This window comes from Oryx dammah, unplaced genomic scaffold (genome assembly GCF_014754425.2).
Source record: "Oryx dammah isolate SB20612 unplaced genomic scaffold, SCBI_Odam_1.1 HiC_scaffold_11, whole genome shotgun sequence".
Taxonomy (NCBI): Eukaryota; Metazoa; Chordata; class Mammalia; order Artiodactyla; family Bovidae; genus Oryx; species Oryx dammah.
The window spans coordinates 22,007,475-22,021,314 of record NW_024070195.1 but is presented as its reverse complement, the minus strand read 5'-3'; the positions used below and the strand labels follow the sequence as shown (position 1 = coordinate 22,021,314).

At 38.9% G+C, this 13,840-nt stretch overlaps 1 long non-coding RNA gene, 2 other non-coding genes and 1 pseudogene across 3 annotated transcripts; 2 read left to right on the top strand and 2 right to left on the bottom strand.

The window, feature by feature from the left end:
• Positions 1–42: 42 nt before the first annotated feature.
• On the bottom strand, positions 43–4,198 carry LOC120870474. The gene is made up of 3 exons (XR_005722777.1): positions 3,943–4,198; positions 3,546–3,785; positions 43–1,188 (listed from the first exon to the last, which is right to left on the bottom strand). It is a non-coding gene; the product is annotated as an uncharacterized LOC120870474 (long non-coding RNA).
• Positions 4,135–4,240, top strand: TRNAL-CAA. The gene is made up of 2 exons: positions 4,135–4,172; positions 4,195–4,240. It is a non-coding gene; the product is annotated as a tRNA-Leu (tRNA).
• A 1,972-nt stretch (positions 4,241–6,212) lies between these two features.
• Positions 6,213–6,309, top strand: LOC120870625 (annotated as a pseudogene).
• A 3,881-nt stretch (positions 6,310–10,190) lies between these two features.
• TRNAR-CCG lies at positions 10,191–10,263 on the bottom strand. Its single transcript has one exon. It is a non-coding gene; the product is annotated as a tRNA-Arg (tRNA).
• Positions 10,264–13,840: the final 3,577 nt, after the last annotated feature.

Here is a 13,840-nt window from a genome sequence, read left to right as displayed (position 1 = left end):
TTGTACAATGGCTTATTTAATGCTCTTAACAACCCTACAAGATAAAGTAAATACTGTTGCCTTTATTTTACACAAGAAAATTGAAGCATAGAGAGGGTAGTGATTTATCCAAGGTGTACAGTTAGGAAGCAACAGGGCCAGGATTCAGACCGAGGTGAAATACATGTCCACGTACATCATATCCTGCCTCACAATATCTATGGATTATGCTTTTCTGCATGGAAAGGTAGAGACTGAGGCCTTGGGGTGCCAGTCTGTTGACCTGGGATACCTGCCTTTAACAGTAAGTCTGTCTACTCTAGATTCAAGAATTCACAGCTGGAAAACTGGGTGAAGAGACCCAGTCAGAATCACATTTCAGTTTTACTTATAGTCCATTGGGACAAAGAGGAAGAATAAGAGCCCATAAAGAGGGCACCTTGCTTGGTACCAGTCCCAAGAAAATGTGCCCCTAGGAAAGACTCCCTGATCCTTGCTGCTCGACTGATGGAGCTGTCTCCAGGCTAACAAAAGGTCTCACATGGGGTCTGCTTTATCTCCAGTAGACTCAGTGCTAATAGGAGCAGCATCTTAATGAGTTTTTATTAGCAGCAGCAGCTGGAGCAGCGGTAAGCAACCTCTTTGGATTCAGCAAAGCTACTTCCAATTTGAACTGGGATATACTACAAGACTGAACCTTACTAACAATGCTGAATGGGAAAAAGTCTCAAGAAGACTATATACTTTACAGTACCCTTTCTATGATATGGACAAAAGGTTTGTGGTTACCAGTGGGCCATGTGGAGGACAGTGTAGAGAAGGAGGGTGTGAATTGATGTGTTTTGTACTGTTTATCCTATGATTCTTAATGGGTGGTGGGTTTAGAAGTATTAAAAACAAATTTTTTTAACCTGTAATTTTGAATGAAGTTAAATGAACTTTGCAAATGATCTGCAGGAAGGTAAGCATTTGAATTGATCAGGTCACAATATGGACACCTTTAGGCAAACATGGGGTCCAGTTCTGGTTCCTCTCTGGTCCTTTCCTCAAAACATCTGAAGGTGTTAATTACATATTTGTACTTCAACCACTCATTCTTTTGTTTTTTTGTTGCCTCTGGAAAATTGTGTTTGTCTTCAGCTGCTCTTGTTTTCTCTGATACTGATCTGGTGGGTACAGAAGAGCATCTTCCCCAAGAGTAGACAAGGCCTAGAAGGGAAAGTTTCAGAGAATGAAAGGAAACTGCCATCTAGGATATGCAGTTGACAAGATGAGAGAATGCACGTGACAGTTGCCTTAAAGGCAACACTTAAAAGCACTAAGAAAGTAAGAGCAAGAGCTAGCATATAGTAAATAGATCACTTTGTTAACATCTTCATCAGGGATCGTGACCAAAGTATGGATGGAAATCGCACATCTCCCAGCAAAATAAAACTAGAAAGATTCTTACTGTACCAGTGATTTGTGGGTTGCTTCTTCACAAATGCATGACAACAATTCATTGATTCAAAAAAAACAGTGTTAGGTACCCCAGATGAACTTGACTGTTGAGAATACAAGAGAACCTGACTCTGTCCTTGGAAAAATTAATAAAGTCAATTAAGAAGAGAAAAAAATAACATGAAATAGTGGGATGAGGCAAAAGACCATCTGTGGGTAAGTAAAACACTGTGTGCTTTCAGGAGATCTCAGTGCCGACCATGGTGGTCAGGAGAAACAAAGCCTAGATCTGCATTTCTTCCTTAGTGCACTTTTTCTTGAGGTTAAGAGGTTAGTACAAACTAACATGGTCCTGCAATAAATTTTGACTTGATTATGCAATTAAATCACTACACTCTTGCACCTCCTTTAACCCAGTAATTTCTTTGTGAGGTCTTTGTAAAGAATAATGAGAAAGTTCAGTCAAACCAGTGTAGATTATTCTAGCGGAACTGACTTTGCTAGAATATTTACAAAGCATTAATAGCTTAGATTTCACATTGTGCAAATAATACTTAAATATGACAGTATTGCCCCAAGTACATTTCCACATAAAACAGTCAAGAGATTAATTTCAAGGTTAGAAATTAAATCCTGTTATTTAAATTGGTATAAACAAACACAGTCATCTTTTTTTTAGTTCCCTCCACTCTTAAAAATTTTTTTTTTGTAGAGCCCCAAGGCATGTGGGATCTTAGTTCCCCTGTCAGGGATGGAAGATGTGTCTCTTAACTACTAGACCACTAGGGAAGCCCCACCCTTTTAAATTTTGAGGCCTTTCAAAATCATTCAGTTGTTTTAAAAAAATGTACACTAGCCTCTGGGAAGTCCTGTTGCGCAATAAATATTGTTAATAAATTATAAAATTGTTTACATATTTAATTATACCTTGCCTATTCTGGAAAGTACTTCAAATCATTTAACGCATAAAATCAAAATATCAGGAGTTTAATATTCCATAAAGGAAGAAAGAGATGGAACTAAAAAATGACCAGGAATCAAAGTAAATGTTAGCATGGTAACATTATAAGGACATTAAATGTGGGCCACAGCTTGGTTTTTAAAGATTGACATGAGAACCTTGTAAAATTTATAGCTCACTATAAAACTAGAGTTTTATATCTATAGTTTCTATACATGGAAAGTAACTAGTGTTTAAGGGACTTAATAGGATTCTTGTTAGTAAAAGAAATTTCTTCTTGGGTTCTTTGTAAATAGATATTATCAGACAGGTTTATTTTTCATAAAATGAATTTCACAAATCAAGGAAGGATGAACACCTCAAAGGTTGGGTAAGCAATTTAGAGAAGAATATAAAAATCCTTGAAACATGAATACTGAACCTCACTAATAAAACTGTGTCACCCAGCAAAATGTTTTGTTGTTAACTGTTTAGTCATAGTATTCTGTTGGTCATCTTTGGGTTATCTTCTGCAATGTGGGAGTCTAGGGTTCGATCCCTGGGTCGAGAAGATTCTCTGGAGAAGGAAATTGCCGCCTACTGGCAACCCACTCCAGTACTCTTGCCTGGGAAATCCCATGGACCGAGAAGCCTGGTAGGCTAGAGTCCATGGGGTCGCAAAGAGTCAGACACGACTGAGAGACTTCACTTTTCAGTATTCTTGCCTGAAAAACCATGGCCATGACTCCAAGTTGCTTCAGAATTTTTGGGAGGTAGGTGGGCAGTGTGTTTTAAAAGCTTTTAAAACTGGATAAACTTTAAGAATGGATATATGTATATATGTAACTGAATCACTGAGTTGTACACCTGAAACTAACAAAACATTGTAAATCAACTATACGCCAATATAAAGTTAAACTGGATAAAGATCTAGTGATTCCACTTGTAGAATTTAAGGTAATTATGGACATCTGAAAATATTTAGTTTTCAGCCTAGTTGGAAGAATAATTTCTTACTGTTTACCCTTCAAGGTTTCATTAAAATATGTGACCTTCCAGACTCAAAGCTCATACTACTTTGCACAAAGCTGAGAAAGAGCTGGAAAAGTCTGAGTCAGGAAGTGTGGCACGTTCCGCTTATTTTCACCCAGCCATCCCTTTTAAAAATCGCCATTTTATCTGCTACCTGGCAATGGACGCCACGGAGACTTTCAATCAGGAATATCTGAGAGTGACCAGGAAGGTCGGGAGCAAGCGTGTCACTGAGTTTTTCTGGACCTGGAACAGGTCAAACTCTTGCGTAGAAACTTGTCTCATCAAGTCTTGCATCGGCGGGAGTTGTCGCCCTACGAGGACTTTCCAAGGCTGTTCCTCGGCCGTCATTTTCGGAGCCCAAAATAAACACTTCTCCAGTGGCAAGGCAGATCTGGGGACGAAAAGGAATCAGAGACAATAAAATGGTCTATGCCATAATATCTGGGGCTTTTGTTGGATTTTTGTTGTTCCTCACTGTCTTCAAAAATAAGCCTGGGGCAAAAACCACGCTCAAGGTTTCGGTAAAGATGAGAGGCTGGAAAACCTACCAAGCGACTTGGGGTAAATGTCGTTCGGTTCTTTCTTTCCTTCCCTCCAGAAACATAAGCTGTTTTCCTTTTCAAGCCACAGGTGGCCTTTTAGTCTCGATCCGGAAGTTATCGTCTTCCTAGATTATACGTCACAGAGACGCTGATCTTTGTATCTATTTTAGTGGAAAATCTTTCTGCTTTTCGCGAGGTGTCAGGATGGCCGAGTGGTCTAAGGCGCCAGACTCAAGCGAAGCTTCCCCACGTTGGGGATTCTGGTCTCCGTATGGAGGCGTGGGTTCGAATCCCACTTCTGACACACCGTTTTTTTCCCCCTCCTCTAATTTCTAAAACAAAATATGTTGAGAAGAGCAATATGCATATGCAATTTACCAACACATAGTGTTAAAAACGGACTTTAGAAACTTTCTCACAGGGACTGTTACCGAAAATAGTAAAAGCTGAAACATCGCGATATTTTTGGAACTCACGAGATTTGGGGCAAACGATTAATAACGACGGGAGAGTACAAGAGGTTGGTTTTTCTGAGACAGCGCGAGGAAATGTTAAAATAGCGAGATTTGGGACTCAAGATAGTTCCCTTCCCCTTGGTGTTGGAGAATAAAGTGGGCGTGGTCCGGTGCCCCGCCTGCTTCTCTTGCCTGCTCTTCTGCTTCTTCCCAGACAGAGGCCCTTCCCTGGATAGTTTCTGCAGCACTCCCTGCCAAGCCCGCTCACCTGTGGCTCACGTTAGTGCTCGTGTGTGTGCTCAGTGTTTCAGGCATGTCCAGCTCTTTGGGACCCCATGGACTGCAGCCCTCCAGGCTCCTTGTATCCATAGTGTTTTCCAGGCAAGAATACTGGAGCGGGTTGCTATTCTAAGGGATCTTCCCCACCCAGGGGTGGAATCCGCCTCACTTGAGTTTCCTACAGTGGCAAGAGGATTCTTTACCACTGCACACTTCTGCCTGCAAAGATATTTTATATAGATGTTTAATATAGATCTATTGGATTTTTATTGATTTTAATATAGATCTATGGATCTATATTATTTATAAGAAATTGAAGGATAATAGATTTATGGGTTTTATGGATCTATAAATCTTATATATATATAAATTTATGGATTTTAATACAGATCTATTTATTTTATATTGAACATGGTCTCTCCGTGTTCAAAAGTGATGAATTAGTTCTCAAACATTTCCTTTGTAAATTAGGCACAATCACACCCTCGCTGGCATCTAATAATTATTGTTTTGTTTCCTAGTCAAAATTGATGCCGTTTTAACTCCTGAATAAAATATGAAAGTTATACCTTCCTCCTCCTCCAAATCTAACCACTAACAATATTTTATTATATTTTGTACACTCCTATTTTCTCTGAATTCATGTATATATAATATATAAATATTTTGTTTTTACAGAAATGCAGTCATAAGAAGTATACCATTCTCTGACTTTTAAAAAAATCTAATGTATCTTGGGCTCTTTCCGTGTAAACACAATCTTTTTCCTTATAATGAAATGTTGCAAAGCAGTACACAGGATAGATATATCCTATTTCATTCATCCACTTTTTTTCCCCCCCCTAGACATTTAGGGTATTTTTAATCACCATTCTTCCAAGGCGTATATCATGAGTGCTTTTTATGTACCAAGGAATGCAGTTCTGGAGCCAGAGCAGTAAAAGTATAAAAATAAAATGGAATAGGATAGAATTAAAATTAAAATTTAATTTTTTTTAACGAGTAAAATAAATTTATACCCTGTGCTGCTTATATTCCAGTCAAATGACTGATTCTGCTCAGGAACACCATATTCCAGGATTTCCTTATCTCTCAGGATAAGAATATACATATCCCAGATCCCAAGACTAATGCCAGCTATTGAAGATTCATATATGCATGGTAATGTATTTCTGTCATTATGACCACACATGACTCTACTTGTTTGATCATTGATTTTTATCCTGAAATAGTCAAAATGTAAGAGACTAGGCGGGTGAAAAGAAAGCTGGTTTATTTGAAAATTAAAGCCTGTAGCTATTTGAAAACTTTGAAACTCAGAAGATAGGTGAAATATTGGAAGTATTCACTTACTCTAAGACTTCCCTTGTCAAAATAGTTGTTTGTATTACTCATGATTCCCTGCTTTCTGTTTCAGAAAAAGATGCTCATTATGTCCAAAAAGATTATAAAACATATGATTGCATACTAGCTAAAAATTGTTTGCAGGAATGAGTGCCTGACTTGTTTGGCTTTTAAAATGTGAATAAATAATGCAGAATGGTGCTCGCCTTGGCAGCACACATACTAAAGATGGAAATGAGTCGCATGGCTCTTGCTCAAGGATGACACGCAAATCTGTGAAGCATTCCATAATTTGACAAGAAATTAAAAGTTAAAGTATCAATAAGTAAAGGTTTGACTAAGCTATTAAAATGATAAACTTCATCCTACTAACTGATTTCATATGATCAACCTAACCAATATTGACTAGCATAAAGCTAGTCTAAGATTTTTAAAGTGAAGTTAAAAATTCAACTAAATTATGGATAACTCCAGCTGAAATTTAAAAAGATACTTTTAAAAAATGTGGAATACCCAGTATAGAAAGTAGGTCCAAATGTGACCAAACTATAACCACTACAACACAAGCCTGTTGATGAGTGGATATACAGTTGTCTCTTTGTATCCATGGTGTTCCGGGACTTCCAGCAGATGCCAAAGTCCATGGATACTTGAGTCTCATATAAAGTGGCATAGTTATTTGCTTATAGCCTACACATATTCTCTTTCATACTTTTAAATAATCTCTTGATTAAATAAATACCTAGTAGAGCATAAACGCTATGTAAATAGTTGGTGGTGCATGGTAAATTCAAGTTTTCCTGTTTGGAACTTTCTGGAATATTTTTTCTGATTATTTTTGATATGGAGTTGTTATAATCCGTGGCTGCAGAAACTGCAGATATGGAGATCTGACTGTAAATGAGATGAGTGTGGTCTACCATCAGAGGGTTCCTAGGAAAGCCATAGTACAAGTCTGATTTCTCTATGAAATTTACTAGAGAAGTCAGTTAACTCATCAGCTCTAGTATCCTTCAATTTCTTATAAATGATATAAAAAGGTAGCACTTGAAATGACCATATACCTGTTTTAACCCAACTTCATACATTTTTATTACAGATATCTCCATTTCATGGAACATGAGGTGAGAAGCAAACTGTATTTCACCACTTAAAATATCATGCCCTTCTTCAATATGATAAAGAACATTTATAGAAAAAACTACAGCTAACATCATTCTCAAGCGATTAGACAAGAAAAATAATCAAAGTCATTCAAATGGGAAGTATAGAAGTAATACTGTTTCTATTTACAGATGGCAATATCATGACATGATCACAAGAAAACTTCTACAACTGATAGATGAATTCAGCAAAGTTGCAGAGTATAAGATCAACATACTAAGTCAGTTGTGTTTCTATATCAGCAATGAACAAACCAAAAAGAAAATAATGAAAGCAACTTTAATTATAATAGCACATAAGGAATAAAATACCCACGAATGGATTTAACCAATGAAATGAAAGACTTGTACACTAAAATCTACAAAACAATGATGACAGAAATTAAAGAAGAGTCAAATAAGTGGAAAGAGATTCCAAGTTCCTAAATAGGAAGACTTAATACTGTTAAGATGTTAATACTATCCAAAGTGATCTACAGATTCAATTTCATTTCTATCAAAATTCCAAAAACTTTTTTTTTACAGAAAAGAAAAGGCCAATCTTCAAATTCATACCAAATTGCAATATGAACATACAAAAATCTTAAAAAGAAGAACAAAGGTGAACTCAGACTTCCTCAATTCAAAACTTAGTATAACGCTATAGTAACCAACATGATATGGTAATGGCATAAAGACGAACATATAATGCAATTGAGAATCCAGAAATCATCCCATACATTTATAGCCAACTGGTTTTTTTAACAAATATTTATTTATTGTAAAAAAGTCTTAACCATTGTAAATGTACTGTTCAGTAGTTTTAGGAATATTCATATTGCTGTGGAACAGATCTCTAGAACCCTTATCTTGCAAAATTGAAGTTCTGTACCCATTAAACAACTGTCATTTTTACTTCCCTCCCATAAAATGGTAATCACCATTCTACTTGTTTCTATGAATTTGATTATTTCATATACTCTATGATGGAATAGGATTTAAGTTTTTAAGGCTGCACAAGAAAATTTGAACATAACATAGTCCCTGTCTGACAGGGCCCTCTTTAATGTACAATATACACCTGTACAAAGATAGGAATGTCTGCTTGACCATGCCAGCGCTGTAATTCCTTAAAGGATAATATTGTTTTCCTACTTCTGTAAGGGGTAATGGTGACCTGCTGCTTCCTTTAAACACGTATCTCTGGACTATATATATATCTTTGGAGAACTAAAGAGCTTCTTGATGACAGTGAAAGAGGAGAGTGAAAAAGTTGGCCTAAAACTCAACATTCAGAAAACTAAGATCATGGCATCTGGTCCCATCACTTCATGGCATATAGACAGGGAAACAGTGGAAACAGTGACAGACTTTTATTTTGGGGGGCTCCAAAATCACTGCAGATGGGTGATTGCAGCCATGAAATTAAAAGACACTTGCTCCTTGGAAAAAAAAATATGATCAATCTAGACAGCTTTTTAAAAAGCAGAGACATTACTTAGCCAACAAAGGTCCATCTGGTCAAAGCTATGGTTTTTTCAGTAGTCACGTATGGATGTGAGAGTTGGACTATAAAGAAAGCTGAGCACTGAAGAATCGATGCTTTTGAACTTTGGTGGTGAGAGTCCCTTGTACTGCAAGGAGATCCAACCAGTCTATCCTAAAGCAAATCAGTCCTGAATATTCATTGGAAGGACTGATGCTGAAGCTGAAACTCCAATACTTTGACCACCTGATGCGAAAAACTGACTCATTTGGAAAGACCCTGATGCTGGGAAAGATTGAAGGCGGGAGGAGAAGGGGATGACAGAGGATGAGATGGTTGGATGGCATCACCAACTTGATGAACATGAGTTTGAGTGAACTCCGGGAGTTGGTGATGGACAGGGAAGCCTGGTGTGCTGCAGTACACGGGGTCACAAAGAGTCGGACACAACTGAGTGACTGAACTGAACTGAACACTTGTGTCAATGGAATCATACAGTATTTGTCTTTTTGTGAATGGCTTATTTCACTTTGAATAATGTCCTCAAGGTCTATTTCTTTCTTTTAAGACAATAATATTACATGCTATATACCACATTTTATTCATCAATTTATCCTTCTAAGGATATTTAGGTTCATTCTACCTCTTGGCTATTGTGAATAATGCTGCTATGAACATGGGTGCAAATATCTCTTTGAGACTCTATTTTCAAATCTTTTGAATATATACCCACAAGTGGAGTTTGCTGGATCATACCATAGTTCTGTTTTCAAATTATTTGAAGACCCTCCCTGCTGTTCAGTTCCATTTCTGGCATTTGTGCTCTTGCTAAAAACTAAAGGTCTCATGACTACACAGAAGTTGCTCCAGAGGACAGTTCAGTTGGAATGAAAGCCTTTGGTGGCTTCTGCCTTTATGCTTTTCTAAAGGGAGGAGGTAGAGGCAATTATGTTTATGGTAGCTAATGAAAATCTGGAGAACATCTATTTCAAACCATTCAGAGCTACAATTATAGAAATCCTAGTCAGATATTTGTTTCCAGAAATTTAGCTCGCCATTTCCCCATTTAGTTGATTTTTTAAGTGATCCCTGCCCCCTCAAAAGTTCAGTTATTTCAGCTTTTTAAAGACCAAGTGCCTTCATATTCTCAGCGAGTTAGCAGTATTATCCCTTAAGCCAGGAATAATAAAATTCTGTCTAAAGAAGCCCCCATCCCTAATTTTTTTTTTATTTCAGCCTATAAATTATTTATTTCATAGGACGTGAAACAAGTTTTAGTTATTTTATTTCTGTGTTTATTTCATTTGTCGGGTTCGGTAGAAAGTAAGCTCCTTGAGGACACGTGCTATTCCCTCCTCGTTCGTGCCTAAAGCACTCGTCAAACATTAGGCCTCCAATATATAATCGTTAAATATGAACGCATTGATCGATTAATCGTTTGAACTCACTTACAACCGGGCAACAGCATCAAGAGGGGAGAGGAAGCAAATCAGATTTTAAGCCTCTCCAACCTGGCAGGGAATCAGACCAGTAAACAGAAAAAAAAAGCGACCACGAAGGGACTCGAACCCTCAATCTTCTGATCCGGAATCAGACGCCTTATCCATTAGGCCACGCGGCCAACTGTGAACGACCCTTCTCACGTAAAGTACAAAAGTTATGTAGACAGGGGTGGGTGGGGGAGCTTTTCTACTGACTAGACTGAACTGAACTGAAACGGGAAGAAGGAATGCATCTTCTTTTTTCAGAAATCTAGATAATGGTCAGATTTATTTGCCCCCAAATTTCATCTTCACACATTCTCTCTGAATCAACTCTGTCCCTCTCCTTTGCCTCCACTACTTTGCTTAACAGATTTTTCTTCCCCCAGTCATATATAGAAATCACAGTATTTGCACTGCATAAAAAGAACTTTAGAGTTTAAAACCTTAGAGTTTACATTTCAGAGACGTAAAAAGGAAATGGAGGCAGATGTAAAGCTCAACAAGCTACAGACCTGCCATTTTCAGTTCTGTTATGGACGATACTGCAGAAATGAAACCATTTTGACACATGATTTCAAGAAAAGAACATTTTAGAGTTTGTGATCTTATTAATAATCGTTTGGCCAAGAGTGAAAATATAGACTGAAGGAATCTTAATACCTTCTAACCAACAAATTTAGAAATTTAAAGGCAGACTATTGATGCTAGCTGGAAATGAGTTTTGCACAAGTTGCACTCTTTGGAAACAGGTGACTATATTCCAGAGGAGAAAACAAACTTTTGAAGTCTAAACTCCTTAGTGGATTCTCTTGGATTTTCATCTTGGCATCCATTCCATTTGCAACAAAAACTGATCTCCTCTAACTCATATTACTTTGCCAACAAAGGTCTGTCTAGTCAAGGCTATGGTTTTTCCTGTGGTCATGTATGAATGTGAGAGTTGGACTGTGAAGAAAGCTGAGTGCCAAAGAACTGATGCTTTTGAACTGTGGTGTTGGAGAAGACTCTTGAGAGTCCCTTGGACTGCAAGGAGATCCAACCAGTCCATTCTAAAGGAGACCAGTCCTGGGTGTTCATTGGAAGGACTGATGCTGAAGCTGAGACTCCAATACTTTGGCCACCTCATGCAAAGAGTTGACTCATTGGAAAAGACTGTGATGCTGGGAGGGATTGGGGACAGGAGAAGAAGGGGACGACAGAGGATGAGATGGCTGAATGGCATTACTGACTCGATGGACATGAGTTTGAGTGAACTCCGGGAGTTGGTGATGGACAGTGAGGACTGGCGTGCTGTGATTCGTGAGGTCTCAAAGTGTCGGACACAACTGCATGACTAAAGTGAACTGAACTGAACTCAATTTTGTACCTGTTTTTTGGGTACTTTTTATTACTTCTTCCTCTTCATTGTTCAAGTTTTTAATTCATTTTTTAAATTTAGATATTTTATCATAGTCACTCAGTCATGTCCAACTCTTCAAGACCCCATGAACAGTAGCCTACCAGGCTCCTCTCTCCATGGAGTTCTCCAGGCAAGAATACTGGAGTGGGTCTCTGTTCCCTTCTACAGAGAACTTCCCAGCCCAGGGATCAAACCTGGGTCTCCTGTACTGCAGGCAGATCGTTACCATTGAGCTACTGCTGGCAAGTCGCTTCAGTCGTGTCCGACTCTGTGCGACCCCATAGACGGCAGCCCACCAGGGTCCCCTGTCCCTGAGATTCCCCAGGCAAGAACACTGGAGTGGATTGCCATTTCCTTCCCCAATGCATGAAAGTGAAAAGTCAAAGTGAAGTTGCTCAGTCGTGTCCGACTCTTAGGCTCCTCCGCCCATGAGATTTTCCAGGCAAGAGTAGTGGAGTGGGGTGCCATTGCTTTCTCCGACCATTGAGCTAGGGAAGCCCTTAATATTAAAAGCAACTGAATTATATCTTTTTGGTGCACCCCACCGGGAATCTTTAGTTCCCTGATCAGCTATGCCACCCTCCCCTCTCCCTTCTCCCCTCCCCTCCCAGGAAGCTTGGAGTCTTAACCACTGAACCACCAGGGAGGGTCCTGTGTGTCTTTTTTTATGCCAGTACCTTACCATACTGTTTTGTTTACCATAGCTTTGAAAGACCCGCTCCTCAGCAGTCTTCCTCCCACCTTTCTGTCTCCTGCTCGCGGGTGCCCTCTTTTCCCTTTTTGTTTTCTCCTCCTCCTGTATTAACTTTTCCAGGATCCTAGTTCATGTCAGTTTCTGTTCCTAGAGTTTCAGGTCCAGTTGTTCCCAAACTAGTTTGTTTAAGTTTGTTTATCAGATTCAATAGAGGGACATTTATAATTTTTAAAAGTTTATTGAAGTATATAGTTGACTTACAATGCTAATTTCTCCTATACAGCAAAATGATTCATTTATATATACACATATATATACACACACATATATATATGTATATATATATATACATTCTTTTATATATTCTTCTCCATTATGGCTTACTACAGAACATATAGTTTCCTGTGCTGTACAGTAGGACCTTGATGTTTACCCATTCTATATAGAACAGTCTGCACCTGGTGGTGGTGTTTAGTCGCTAAGTCATGTCCAACTCTTGAGACACCATGGACTGTAGTCAGGCTCATCTGTCCATGGAATTTTCCAGGCAAGAATACTGGAATGGGTTGCTATTTTCTTCTCCAAATCTGCACGTGCAAATCTCAAACTCCCAATCCCTTCCCCCTCCCCCACAAGTCTCTTCTCTATTTCTGTGAGTCTGTTTCTGTTTCATGGATAAGTTTGTCTGTCATATTTTGGTTTCCATATGTAGGTCATATCATGATATTTGTCTTGCACTGTCTTACTTCACTTAACATGATAACCTCTAGGTCCATCCATGCTGATGCAAATGGTATTCTTTGTTTCTTTTGTTTGTTTGTTTTTGTTTTTTGTTTTTCATCCTTCTTTGTTTCTTGTTTATGGCTGAGATATATTCCATTGTATATATGCACCATATCTTGTTTATCCATTCATCTTCCCATGGGCATTTAGAATGCTTCCATGTCTTGGCTATTGTAAATAGGGATGCAATGAGCCTAGGGGTGCATGTATCTTTTTGAAACATAGTTTTGTCTGGGTATATGCTCAGAAGTGGAATTGCTGGATCAAATGGCAACTCTGTTTTAGTTTTTTGAGGAACCAACATACTGTTTTCCATAGTGGCTGCACCAACTTACATTCCCACCAACAGTGTAGGAGGTTCCCTTTTTCAGTTGAATAACGTAAGAACCCAAGATTCTGAGAGCACTCAGCATCTAGAGAATGGGGCCCAGCAATCCATAGTTTTATTCAGTTCCTCCAGGTGATTTTCCATCTTTATGGATCCCCCGACAATCCCCTCCCCCCTCCACAGTGTTGTCTAAAAAGCATTCATATGTCCCTTTAGCCTCTCTGAGAGTCGCCTGTGGCCCAAGCATTGTATATCCAAAGGCAGAAGGGGAACAGATGATTGGATGGCATCACAGACTCGATGGACAGGCGTTTGCGCAAGCTCCGAGAGATGAAGGACAGGGAAGCCTGGTGTGCTGCAGTCCACTGGGTCGCAAAGAGTCGGATCAAAATCCGATGACCCCCGCAAGTCCTCTGGGGCTCGGCCGGGTCGGATCAGCCAGGACGGCCAGATCCGGAGTTGGGGAGGAGCCGAAAGGGCGGTGGTGGTTTCAGGTCTCCAAGAGTCCAC